General features: G+C 47.5%; 1 long non-coding RNA gene across 1 annotated transcript; it reads left to right on the plus strand.

The window, feature by feature from the left end:
* Positions 1-6231: 6231 nt before the first annotated feature.
* LOC135807172 (uncharacterized) lies at positions 6232-11174 on the plus strand. The gene is made up of 2 exons (XR_010551497.1): positions 6232-6743; positions 10722-11174. It is a non-coding gene; the product is annotated as an uncharacterized LOC135807172 (long non-coding RNA).
* Positions 11175-12595: the final 1421 nt, after the last annotated feature.

Below are 12595 nucleotides of genomic sequence, written 5' to 3' on the forward strand. Positions count from 1 at the left end.
AAGATTATTGGCTTCTCTCCAGTGATCCAGCCTCCCTTAAAGCATGGATCCACTGCACTTTGTCGTCGAACACATCAACACGCCTGTTGACGTACACTGGTAAAGGTATCACTTCACGATGAGGAGCACACAGCACGCGTGGAGGCTTGTGCCGTTGAGTGGCTTCTCTCCAGTGATGCAGGCCACCTGGAGGCATCGGGCCAAGTGCGTTCTTTGCCGCAAGGGCCATATCTAAACAGCAACACCAGCAATGCCACCACTTCCCGACTTCAAGACAACTGGACCACATCAGTCATCTGCCATAGTTGGTGTCGGCTATGTCGTCCCCTTCTATGCACGCCAGGGTCGAGATCGGTCACTACTCAAAGAGATATGTATGTGTGTTTACATGCCTGCTGACTAGGGCTTGTTATTTCGAGGTTATCTCTGGACAACAACGGTTTTCTCCTGGCTCTTAGACCCCGATTCACCATGCGACGTGGTGTGCCACAAGAGATATAATCGGACAACGGTACCAATTTGAAGAAGACCTTCAGCTGCTATTGCCACAGCACTTTCTCATTGGCCATGCTAGGGCAACTATTGCTGCTGAAGCCAACACATCTACAGTGACTCAAGTTCACCCAAGGAAGCGCTGGGAGTTTGTGCAACGTATTGTAGATCAGGTATGGAAACGTTAGCTGAAAGAGATTGTTCCGAAGCTGAGCATCCAGGTGATGTGGTTGCTACAACAGCGTAACGCTAAAGGAGATATCGTGCGTGTGATGGATCGGCACACAGCAATTGCACACTGGCCACTTGGACGTGTACTTATGACCTATCCAGGTAAGGATGATGCTGTTCGGATAGTAGAAGTTTAAGTAGCTGGGAAGGTATACAAGCATGCAGTTCATCATCTTGAGCCGCTAGAAGTCAAAGGTGCAAGTACTGAGCAAGCTGTGATTGTTTTCATATTCATAGTAAAGAAAAGACCAAGGAACTACAAGCTACGCTATAATGTCCACTAACACCACCAGTTACTTGACAATCAGCTCATGCGATAACATTGCACAAAACTGACTGACGATACTGACGTTCTACAACTAACTGGCTATCAGCTCTAGCACGTCTTGTAGGTCCTTGGTCCTTTTCCTTCCATCCGAGTTTTCGTATTCAATTGCCATTGTTTTTGTCATGTTTTTTCTTCTCGTTGTCTTCGTCTTTTACTCGCTCATGTGTTATTTATCACTTTTCTTTCACGAGGGAGGTATGTTAGATTTATTCTCCTATTTCTGTGTAATTTACATGTACTACTGAGTACTGTGTTTGATGGTGGTGAACTACGATGCATTGATTATCATGAATGCATGTGACATGCGTCACAGATCTGGTTCTATCGCTGGCGTCTATTATGCCTGACTGCTCTCCGCCTTGGGTTTGCATTCACAACTAAATGTACTATAATTTCTGCACGGCTACATGCATGTACGATGCAATGCTGTTATGTCGTTGCCTGTTCCTACTGTCCTGGAGCTGGAAGAACCCGCTAGTCTTACTTACTACTTCTACTTTTAGTTCAACTGTTGTTACTATCTATAATCTTGCCTAAGTGGGCAGTTAATGTTTGCAACAGTTGTGCTTCGGTTTATAGTATATGAAGGAAAGTTAGAACATACGGTTCTCTGTGATTGTACTTCGAAGTAGTGTAGATGAGTGCTTGTAAGACCACAGTGTAGCGAATGTAACACACTGCATGCTGGAACTAGTTGGCCGCATGCATGCACTCTTAGCCACAACAACAAATAGCACCCGAACACATACCCTCCAGTTGCATGAGAATAGAGTTGTACATCAGTAGTACTAGTACATTGGTCCCTCTATAATCCGGCACCATTTGTGCCACGGAAATCTGCTGGATTAGGGAGGGTGCTGGATTAGAAAATCTGATCTACTGTTGCAATGTGCATGAAGAGGACATTTTGGCTACTAAAAATTGTGCTGGTTTATAGAGGGTGCTGGTTTATAAAGTGCCGGATTAGAGAGGGACGACTGTAGTACAATATTCTATAACAACGAAACACAAAAAAAGCATGATGGGAAGAATTGATCAATGTTGAGAGAGAGTGTGTGTGTGTGTGCTAGTGTTCATGAGCAACAAAAGAAGAGAAACTGAAAGAGAGAAAGAACTTGTGCCTGTGTGTTCGAGAGAGAGAGACAGACAAAGAGAGATACAGTGTACGTCAACAGAGAGAGCGACACACACACACACACACAGAAAGAGAGATGGAGAGACAGACAGAAAAAGAGAGTAAGTATGTGAGAAAGCGAGCCAATACTTCGTGCCGAGCTTGATCAATACTCCAGTCAGATAAGGACAGAACTTCCAAAAGAAATTATCACAGCAATTTACATTGTAGATACACAGGTTGAGAGAAAAAGAGAAAGAGCGACACAGAGATCAAAAGACGCAGAGAGATACAGTGTATGTCAACATGCGTGTGGAGATGTTCAACGACAAAGTGCAGTGGATCCATGCTTTGTGAGTGCGAGAGAGAGAGAGAAAGCGAGAGAGAGAGATACAGTGTACGTCAACATGCGTGTTGAGATGTTCAACGACAAAGCGCAGTGGATCAATGCTTTGTGGGGAAAGACAAAGCGAAGCGAGGCTCAACCGATGACAGGAGCTCGAGACGCAGCACTACTGAAGAGTGAAGTAGAAAAACCACACACTGTATGCAGACCAACCGCACAAATCAAGCAGGGTGCAAAGTATGCAAACGCACACAGCTAAATCGAAGTGAATCTCACACGGCTTGTGAGTGAGTGAGTGAGAGAGAGAGAGAGAGAGAGAGAGACACACACACACACACACATACAGAAGGAGAGATAGAGAGACAGACAGAAAAAGAGAGGGGGTAGCTTAATCAATGTGCGAATGTGGATTCGTGTGAGAGAATGATGATAAAGAGAAGCTATCAAAGTCGACAAGATAGATCTGATATCGTTGGTATAAGAGAAAATCAGTGGGTGTACATCCACCGCACTTGCAGACTTGAGTGTTTCTCTTGAGACAGATGCATATGGCGCTTAGTTTCTGAGTGTCAATTGGGTCATCCTGCAGGCAAGTGGTCAGTGCCTGAGTTCAATCTCGGAAAAGGTAAGAAGCTTTAGTGTGCAGTGTAGAGAAACATTATACCAAATATGCGGTCCTTAGTAGAGACTATACCAGCAGCCTCGACTAATATACTTCAAGTTCTAGTTGGATGTGTATTGAAGACAATGCTGGGGGGGGGGGGGGGGGGTTATTGGAGTTGTTGATGATCAACAGTGTATCTGTTAGGCACATGTTGCATCCATTGGTCCTCTTTGAGTGACAGTAGGCGTGCAGCCGGACAATGTTGGTGAAAGGTTTCATTACCAAAGAACTTGGAGAGAGAGAGAGAGAGAGAGATCCAGTGGATTCACGCTTCAAGGTGGCCTGCATCACTGGAGAGAAGACACTCACCCTGCACAAGCCTTAGGAAATGCCACGTGCAGTTCATCATCGTAGAGTAAAACAATCACCAGTGCAAGCTGCATTGCCGGCATGCTCCATGCCTCGCTTCAACACACCGCGTGGCATTTATCACGTAGCTCATCATGCTTCAATGTGGCCTGCATCACTTGGGAGAAGCCACTCACCCTGTACAAGCCTTCACGAGTGCTGTGTGCTCCTCATCGTGGAGTGACACCTTTTTCCAGTGTATATCCACTTCAGGCGTATTGATGTGTTCCGCGGCAAAGTGCAGATAAGTCATGCATTGAGGCAGCCTGTATCACGGGAGAGAAGCCAATCACCTTGCAAGAGCAGTAGCGAGTGCGTGTGCAATTCCTCATCGTGGAGTGCCGTTAAAACTTAAAACATGCGCCAATGGAAGTTGCTTCAGCTCCTTCTCTGCCATGATCAAGTTGCTACACAGGTCCTCATCGTGGAGTCGTATCTATGCCTCGCTTCAACACACCGCGCGGTATTTTTCACATAGCTCATCATGCTTCAAGGTAGCCTGCATCACTGGGGAGAAGCCCCTCACTCTGTACAAGCCTTCACGAGTGCTGTGTGCTCCTCATCGAGGAGTGACACCTTTTTCCAGTTATATCTACGTCAGGCGTATTGATGTGCAGATAAGTCATGCATTGAGGCAGCCTGTATCACGGGAGAGAAGCAAATCACCTGGCAAGAGCAGTAGCGAGTGCTGTTCCTCATCGTGGAGTACCGTTAAAACTAAAAAACATGCGCCAATGGAAGTTGCTACACAGGTCCTCATCGTGGAGTCGTATCTTTTCCAGTGTACGTCAACAGGCATGTTGATGTGTTCCGCGACAAAGTGCAGTGGATCCATGCTTTGAGGCGGCCTGAATGACTGGAGAGAAGCCAATCACCTTGCGAGAGCAGTAGTGAGTGCGTGCGTAGTTCCTCGCCGTAGAGTAACGTAGAACATGCACAAGTGTAAGCTGCATGGCACCCTTCACATCTCGCTTCAGCTCGTTCTCTGCCATGATCAAGTTGCTACAGACCTTGCACGCTGATTCCATACACCACTGCCACAGGTTATGTCTGTCAGCTAGCTACAGCAACAATATCCTCTTCATGAATGTTCAAAACTATTTTCTCGGGTGAAAATCAGCTCTCCACTGTCTACAACACAGCATGATCGCATGTGCATGGACAGGATCCGACTGCGATGCAGCTCTCCTGGAAGGAAGCAAAGTTCTCCTGTCGCCAATGCCATCGCTTGTCAGTGTCACTCAAGAAAAAATAAATTTCAATTTCAGAAGCTACGAATTCAACGCATTCCAGTCTGCTTCCACCAAGACTACTACAGGGCATCTGATTTGACAAGGTATATCAGTAGGACTTGGAAAAGTCACAGTAACAGTTAACAGTTTGCAAGATCACTAGCCATTACAACAAGTATCAGAACATCAAAACAAACCTCGTGTAGATCCACAATTTCACATTCAACCCATCGATCTACAATTTTAGGTTCCCTTTCCCGCCAGCTGGACGTGCATGCATGCATGCTCTCACCAGGCCGGGAGTCGCCAAATGCCGGTACTTGACGACTCCCTGGCTCTCACTTGTCAGCCAGCTCACACGTCTTGTCGTGCACGCGCAGACGTCCAGCACACACGCGTGTCGAAATGTGTTTTTTGGCGGGTAGTCGGCAAAAAATTAAGTGAGGGTCCCTTTAGTCCTTGACGACGGGCAGGAACGGATTCAACTGCCCGCCAGTGCCAGTACGGCAGTAGCCACTGAACTGACTCTACTTCAAGGTCTTTCATTGGTTACTAATAAAATAACTAAAGCAGAAGAGCGACTGTTTGCAACCACAAATGTCATCATGGCGCTCCAACATTTGATCTGGAACTGGGAGAAAGAAGCCCCTTTGTTGAACGATATTGGCGATGCGAATGAGCTCCTCCGAAAAGTTGAGAAAGAGACTGAAACTTTTATTGCCGAGTCGCTCGCGAAGGAGATCTTGGACGAGCCGGATGAGCCTCAACCAAAGCGCGCAATGCTCAGCAACCTGCAGGATCCACGCAATTTGCCGAGGTTTCCGATCAAGACGTGGGAAAAATCCGTAGGAACAGAACAGCCAGAATGCCCGATGCCCAGTCGACAATGTCAATGGCACCGCGAGAAAAAAAGCACTATGGACTACTACAAAAAACTGTACCAGAAAACAATCACAAAACACAATGCAAGTGTGTCTGTCATGTATCTCTTTATTTGGCTTGGGTGCACACGGGAAACACGTTCCAGTCACTCATACTCGGCCAGAACCGCTGTTCATCCAGCCCTTGCCGCTATCGCGGCGCGGGCTGGATTCCGCGGTACTGCCCTCGTACTCGTGCAGGAACCTGTACCTCCGCCGCCACTAGCACAGCAGGGGACTCAGGCACAGCAGGAACAAACATGCTCCTTGAGCCACGCAGGCACATAGCACCACAACGCACCAGGGCAAACCCAATGGTCCTTTTTTTAGCAGTCCTCTGATCCGATGACTCTTGACTTGAGTGTTACACACAAACATCACTGTTAGAAATCCGCTGCCCCTAACAGAGAGGGGCGTGACCAAAAAAGGCAACATGTACATGTTCGCTCTCCCATGCCGTTTGGGCGGCTTGGGTATCACCAAGAGTTCATAACCCCCAAGAGTGTGCAACGGGAATAGTCTAGACCGATCCTTTTCAGTATCTATGTTCCGGCCCGTCCGTCGATTCTGCCCATCCTAAGATGGGCAGGTGCCCATCTTAGGATGGGTGGAGGGGGTGCCCATCCTAGGATGGGATAGGTTCGATTGATGGAGATCCGGTTTTTTCGTTTTCCCGCCGAAAACGTGCTTTTATAGATTTATAAACGTGGTTTATATTATACTTTTTTTTTCTTTCTTTTTTGGGAGGGTGGATCCGAAGTACAGTAGACATTACTAGTCCGGACGAGTCAGAGCGAGGGCGATTCACGGCTTGGTCTGGAACGTAAACATTTTTCCGAAAGCAAGCTTCTTCTCCAAAATTCGAAATTTCCTTCCAAAAATGCCGTCGTCCTTGACCTCGAAGCTGAATGTTGTTAGGATAGAAAATTAGCGAAGATGTAGCCGACCCATTCTGGCAAGCCGTGTGCCCTCTGGATATGCAGTTGTTCGCCATGGTCAACAATCTTCTTCTCCTTCGTTCGTACTTTCACTTTCCTGACCACGAATACAAGCGGTACCCATGCTCAGGTTAGTGTTTATTTGTCTGTCTATGCACATACATGTAATACAATGTACTGTTCGTGCTGCAGGCACTGGCCGATCATGGAAATAGAGGAAGCAGCCAGCTTTCTTTGAATTCTCGTGCTTTCAACAAAAAATATGTACACGCTTTCCTTGGCTCCTCTTTCCCACCGCCACCATGCATGCACAATTGAGCTTGCTTGAATGCCCTGCAGTGCAGAATGCTCCCACCACCGCAACCACCACCGCCGCCAGCAGCAGCAGCACCACCACCATGACCACCACCACCATCACCGTGACCACCACTATAGAAGCATTGTCGTGCACGGCACGTCTGCAAGAGAAATTAATAGTATGCCAGTGCTGTAATGCCCTGCAGTGCAGTGTGCTCCCGCCACCACCACTATGGAAGCATTGTCACGCACTGTACATCGATCCACACGAGAACATATGCCAGTGACTTGCTAGCACCGCCATGCTGCATGCGGACCATTTCGTGAAAATTATCGATAATGCTGGATAGCTCCTTAGGGCATGTTCGATTGGTAAGGATCGGGATCCAGATCTCAGATCCCTCGGATCCTTCAGATTCAACTGAACACTTTATCTTGGACCTTGACTGTTGCCATGTTGATAATGGCGCTCACAAGGCACCCAAAAGGGCGAACGTCGTACTCATCGCGTGCGTCGTACAAAAAGTCAACAAGCTCTATCTCCATCCACGTGTGCGTACCACCGGATGACCGGATCCAAATCCGAAGGATCCGGATCCGGATTCGACCAATCGAAAGGGTGCGAATCCATTGGATCCGGTGGATCGGGATCCCGATCCTACCAATCGAACATGCCCTAAGTCTATGCAATAAAATAGTTGTTTTCTTCGCACAGTACCATTTAAACAATATCCGGCCAGGTTTGTACCTAACATTTTTTCGAAAGGTAATTTCTCAAATGTTGCCTTGAGTACATTCTCAGCAACATAGCGGGCCAGTTTCAAATAATTGGACTGCAAACTTGCATCGCTGGTTGTTGCAGCTCCATCACAGGTCGTATCACAGGAAATTGAGTCCAGCTCCACTTCTAGGTTGGGTGACACGTGATGGGCATCACTTCCTGCATGCTGGTGCATGTGACTCAAGAGCTCTGGCTGGCAAGCAGTTTTAGACTGCAGGTGCAATACAAGATTTGTCTGCGATGTGCTATGCATTGTGCATTGCATTTCTCGAGAGACACTTCACGCTATGTGAAAAAAAGAATTTCGCTCGATGTGGTATTGTGCATCGTGCAGTGCAACTTTCCCACAAACCTGGACTCAAAGCACCTTATAGCTGTGGTTTACAGCAAAGATTTTCCTATTTGCGACTCTTGGTTTAATGGGTGCAGTAGCATGCATGTGCCTGGTGATAGTGTTGCAATGGATCATAGTGAGGGTGTAGCAGTACTTGTGCACTGATTGTTGTGAAACCACAAGTTCTCGAGAGTGAAAGGCCTTCTCGCTTGTGACATTGTGTTCGTTCCAATGCAGTTGTATCCCGACTCCGCCGTACCGTTGATGTTTACGACGTAGTATACGCTACATGCGCTATGTGCGGTTTGCTGAGTGCGCTGTAGTTGTATGTTGTATGTGTATGCTTTTCTCATATACGCTGTCATTTTCACGCTATAACTACCTGGTGGTTTTAGTGTTAGTTTCAGTTAGTTCAGTTGTTTCAGTTGTTCATTCATTGTTCATTGTTATTAGTCGATGGAAGTGAAATATATTGTTGAGAATAAATAGTTGTCCTCGTGCCGTGTGGGGTCGTTCGTTCCTGATACTTTAGAGAACCAGAGGGTTCACAACATTTGGCGACCACGCCAGGATACGAAGCGAGCATGGCACAGGAACTATGGATCATTGAAGCCAGCTTTATCGCCAACGGAATTCGGTATGGATTTGAAGGCGATAGGTTGAGAGAATACGTGGAGAAGAGGCTCCGACAGAGCGAGGAGTTTGAAGAGCGCAGTGCTAGACGGCAAGAGTGTGCGCTCCGCGCAGAGTTTAACGAAAAGCTCAAGAAGATGGCCGAGCGCATCGCCGTCAGTACATATTATGAGGAAGCAAAGCGAGATTTGCTTGCCTCGCCCGGAAGGACGCCGGACAAGGCGTGTAAGACTTTGCTTACAGACAAGCAGCGGTCAGAAGAGTGCTTGAAGCCAGTGGGAGGATCAGATCCAAGGCCCACTGCGTCGGTACAGAGCATGGCGACATCGGTCGGAGACGCTCAGAAGCAGCTGGAGTCTCGGCCGAACAACGTAGAGGCGCAAGACGTAGAGGCGCAAGACGTAGAGGCGCAAGACGTAGAGGCGCAAGACGTAGAGGCGCAAGACGTAGAGGCGCAAGACGTAGAGGCGCAAGACGTAGAGGCGCAAGACGTAGAGGCGCAAGAGTTAGAGGCGCAAGAGTTAGCGCAAGAGTTGCAGGCGCAAGAGTTGGAGGCGCAAGAGTGGGAGGCGCAAGAGTGGGAGGCGCAAGAGTTGGAGGTGCAAGAGTTGGAGGCGCAAGAGTTAAAGGCGCAAGAGTTAAAGGCGGAAGAGTTAGAGGCGCAAGACTTAGAAACGCAAGGCGTAGAAGCCGAGAAAACGAGAAGGGCGATACTACTGGTTAGCACGGACGAAGTAAGCGGCGAGACGGTGTGGAACACAGAGATCCGATGTGTGTCCTCGGATTCCGCGCCCGCCCCGTGTCGAAGCAGTGTACCAGTGACCATGTTGTGTGTGACAGCCCACATCGTCGAGCTTTATGACATTATCGGTTGTGTGTTGTCTGGTCCAGCGTCTGCCCCCTGTCGAAGTGGGTCGGTGACAGTGTCGTGTGTGACAGTCCACAGCGGCAAGCTTCGCGATGTCGAGTTTTCTGAATTGGTGGGCATTAGTGATATTCTACCATGGCCACCACCCCAGCAGCAGACGACGCGTAGTAAGCCCCAAATCGTTTGACTTGTGAGTTGTTGTACGGCGGTGAGAAGCCCTTTGGTGGGGAGAATGTTGTGAAACCACAAGTTCTCGAGAGTGAAAGGCCTTCTCGCTTGTGACATTGTGTTCGTTCCAATGCAGTTGTATCCCGACTCCGCCGTACCGTTGATGTTTACGACGTAGTATACGCTACATGCGCTATGTGCGGTTTGCTGAGTGCGCTGTAGTTGTATGTTGTATGTGTATGCTTTTCTCATATACGCTGTCATTTTCACGCTATAACTACCTGGTGGTTTTAGTGTTAGTTTCAGTTAGTTCAGTTGTTTCAGTTGTTCATTCATTGTTCATTGTTATTAGTCGATGGAAGTGAAATATATTGTTGAGAATAAATAGTTGTCCTCGTGCCGTGTGGGGTCGTTCGTTCCTGATACTTTAGAGAACCAGAGGGTTCACAACACTGATAGTTGGTAATGGCATGAGTACATAACCAAGAGTGGGCAACTCGATGATCCCTCTGCCCACGGCAGAAAGTTTCATCACTTCGGTTTTTGTGGGCCATTGGGCTCACTAATACCATCATGCATAGCCAGAGATCAAAACTTGTACATTACAGCTACGGTAGTTGAGGCAGAACAATGAACTGTGGATCCATGCCTACTGAACCTGATGAAACACTCTATCTACATGGCACATGTAGAAATATATGCGCGCTTGCTCATAATCATTGGATTTCGAAGCCGATCGTACCTTATGTTAGTAGTTGCACATTCTTAGCAGTTATGTAGTTTGATCATAACGTTACGATAGATTATCAATACTGGTGGAAACGTTATGCTGGTTGCATATTTTGTACCCGGTGTGCCATGACCAGGCATGCTAATTCATCGGATATTAGCAAGTTTGCCTGGCTGCTGGGTGTTGTATCTTAGCCTCACTGTACTACATACTAGTATACGATAGGTTTAGTTTTCCTAAATTGCTTCTTTATAACATTCAGTTTGTTTTGCTGCAATCTTTTCACGTGTTTTGCAGGATTGTAGCCAGGGTGAATACCATTATCATGAGCGAAGGTCTCTGAGAACCCATGTCTGAAAGCTGGTCATGTTGGCCCAACGATGACTTTCATTGCCTGTATCCGCCGCCTTCATACTGGAATGAACTGGAACATGTTCACTCTCTGTTTCTCATGTAGAAGGACGGAACAGATTGTTTGTCTGTCTCTGTGGATCACCGAAGGCTGAACAGTACAGTTGGAAGAATATTGGATCTCACGAAGTGACTGAATCTGAAGCGGCTGACATGCATCTGCACAGCGCTTTCTTTCTGAGATTTGCTTCAAGGCAGGTTATTGTGTACAATTTTGTCCACAGTATTCCTATATTTGCCAAACGTATTTCTCTGATAGTATTGTGACTACACACGCGCAATGATCTCTCCATCATCAGTCTTTCGCAATGATGTGGCTCACTGATGACAGCATGCATAGCCATAGATCAAATGAGCAGCTAAGGTAGTTGAAGCAGAAGAATGGATCAATGCATCCTGAACCTGGTGCACTGCCTATATGCACTCTCAGTAGTATTTGTAACGTGTTAAAGGGGAAGTTAAGGCAAAAATTAAAATTTCACCAGTTGTAGTCTTCGGGGTGCTGAGTCGAATGGTCTTGGTCCGAGGAAGCTGAGACGCTCCCTTCCTACTTGAATCCCAATCGAACTCGCGCACTTCCACCGAAACTGGGTGACTGCGCCCTACGAGATGGGGATTTGTATGCAAAATGTCACTAAAAGCGCCATTTCGTTCTTATAAAAGCACGGATGACCGCGATTGGCCCATATGTTGTAGTCTTTGGGACGCTGAGTCGACTGGTTTTGGTCCGAAAAGGCTGCGATGCAGCGTTCCTCCTTTATTCCCAATCGAACATGGTTGAAGAAGCGGTCAAGTGCTCCTGGGTGCCCAAATCACCTGGTCACCACGCCAGCAGGTGACAACTTTCACACCAAGGTTCAACTCGGGTTCAACTCGAGTGACAGGACTGCACCCAAAAAAGGTCAAACAGGCTAGTAAGTTGTACCCTGCAGGCACGGTGACCAGGTGACTGGTGTACGCAGGAGCACGTGACCGCTTCTTCAACCATGTTCGATTGGGAATTAAGGAAAAACGCCGCATCGCAGCCTTTTCGGACCAAAACCAGTCGACTCAGCGTCCCAAAGACTACAACATATGGGCCAATCGCGGTCATCCGTGCTTTTATAAGAACGAAATGGCGCTTTTAGTGACATTTTGCATACAAATACCCATCTCGTAGGGCGCAGTCACCCAGTTTCGGTGGAAGTGCGCGAGTTCGATTGGGATTCAAGTAGGAAGGGAGCGTCTCAGCTTCCTCGGACCAAGACCATTCGACTCAGCACCCCGAAGACTACAACTGGTGAAATTTTAATTTTTGCCTTAACTTCCCCTTTAACTATGAAGTATCAACATTGCTTCTCTTCTATGTGGGTGGTGTGAGTGATGTCAGATGGTCTGTACTGCCATGGCCGATGGTGTTCAATGGAAGATGTTGGGTTGGGCCTTTGTGCCCTCTTGCAATATGCTGTTGCAGCCTGAAGGCAATGAAAAAGTTGCTGATCTGCTTTCAAGCCGCTTAGAATGCCACCGTTATGTGCATTACATATTTGCATAATTATGTTTTGTACTGGAGTGTGAATGTGCGGCAAGGGCGTGCACATGTAAGTATATCGCACTGCAAACAGCCTAAGAGTTCACGTGGTATGTGATAAGTACACTTTTGGAAAGTGCGTGCACAGTCGAATCATGTGATGTTAAAACAGCCTTCGTGCTCCTCCCTGAATGGCTGCACAAGTAGAAATCTCCGTCTTCCTTTGCTTCTTTTTGCTTGAGCTGGCATG

This window comes from Sycon ciliatum, chromosome 1, assembly GCF_964019385.1.
Source record: "Sycon ciliatum chromosome 1, ocSycCili1.1, whole genome shotgun sequence".
Classification (NCBI taxonomy): Eukaryota; Metazoa; Porifera; class Calcarea; order Leucosolenida; family Sycettidae; genus Sycon; species Sycon ciliatum.